This window comes from Neodiprion fabricii, chromosome 1, assembly GCF_021155785.1.
Source record: "Neodiprion fabricii isolate iyNeoFabr1 chromosome 1, iyNeoFabr1.1, whole genome shotgun sequence".
NCBI classification, from domain to species: Eukaryota; Metazoa; Arthropoda; class Insecta; order Hymenoptera; family Diprionidae; genus Neodiprion; species Neodiprion fabricii.
The window spans coordinates 6,665,022-6,665,937 of NC_060239.1; positions in this window are offsets into that span (position 1 = coordinate 6,665,022).

Below are 916 nucleotides of genomic sequence, written 5' to 3' on the forward strand. Positions count from 1 at the left end.
GTTGAAAACTTGTCGTTGAATTCTGCAACATGCGGCAAAAGCGCGCCGCGAAATGAACAGTGAAAATTACTTTTATAACCGAGCGGCGAAATCAACCACAACCGGTAAGAGCGAGTATAATAATCGCATACGTAATATATAATATCAAAACGCATCGATCAATCACGAAAAGCCAGATACGAAAGGAGGAAAACGAAATTGAATAAAAAGTATGAAATATATACGAGACGCCGTGTAACGAGTTTTCAGTACGAACTCTCGCACCGTCGATACTCGAAAGTTTTGTTATATACGAAGTGGGTATAAAAAGGGGCAGCATCGGGGAAAACGGCGGCAGCTGCAGGCGGGGAATTAATTTTTGATAAGCATGCTTTGATTCTTATTAACAAAGGTTCTTGTACACGGGAGTGCAACTCACTGAATGTTCTTTGTCGTCAAAGGGATTCCGTGGTGGTGAAAAAAAAGAAACTAATCTCCTTGATTCTAAGATTGACTAAAAATAATAGATTTTCGATGAAATAGATTATTTTTTGCCGATTAATCGAGTACAATTGATTTATTTTTTAAACTCGATTAATGGATCGGTTTTTGTTTTTCACTCCCACGAACGACGCAATGCAATAACAATTTTTATGATTGAAGTATCAATTATTAACATTATCTTACTTACTAAGTACCTATTTCATATAATTAGTGAAAGATAAATGAATGTTTTTGATACGTCTTTTCGATTTTAATCAATGGCCTGATCGCCAAAATAACGACGAAATTGCGCATACGCCGTTTTGATCTTAGTCACGCGATGCAAGCGGTGCTTTCCTGCCGCAAGCTTTACTATCCACAAAATTTACGCCCCGAGTTTAGCAACTGTTGTACACGTACATACATCGATTTCTCCACCATCCGAGAAAAGCTC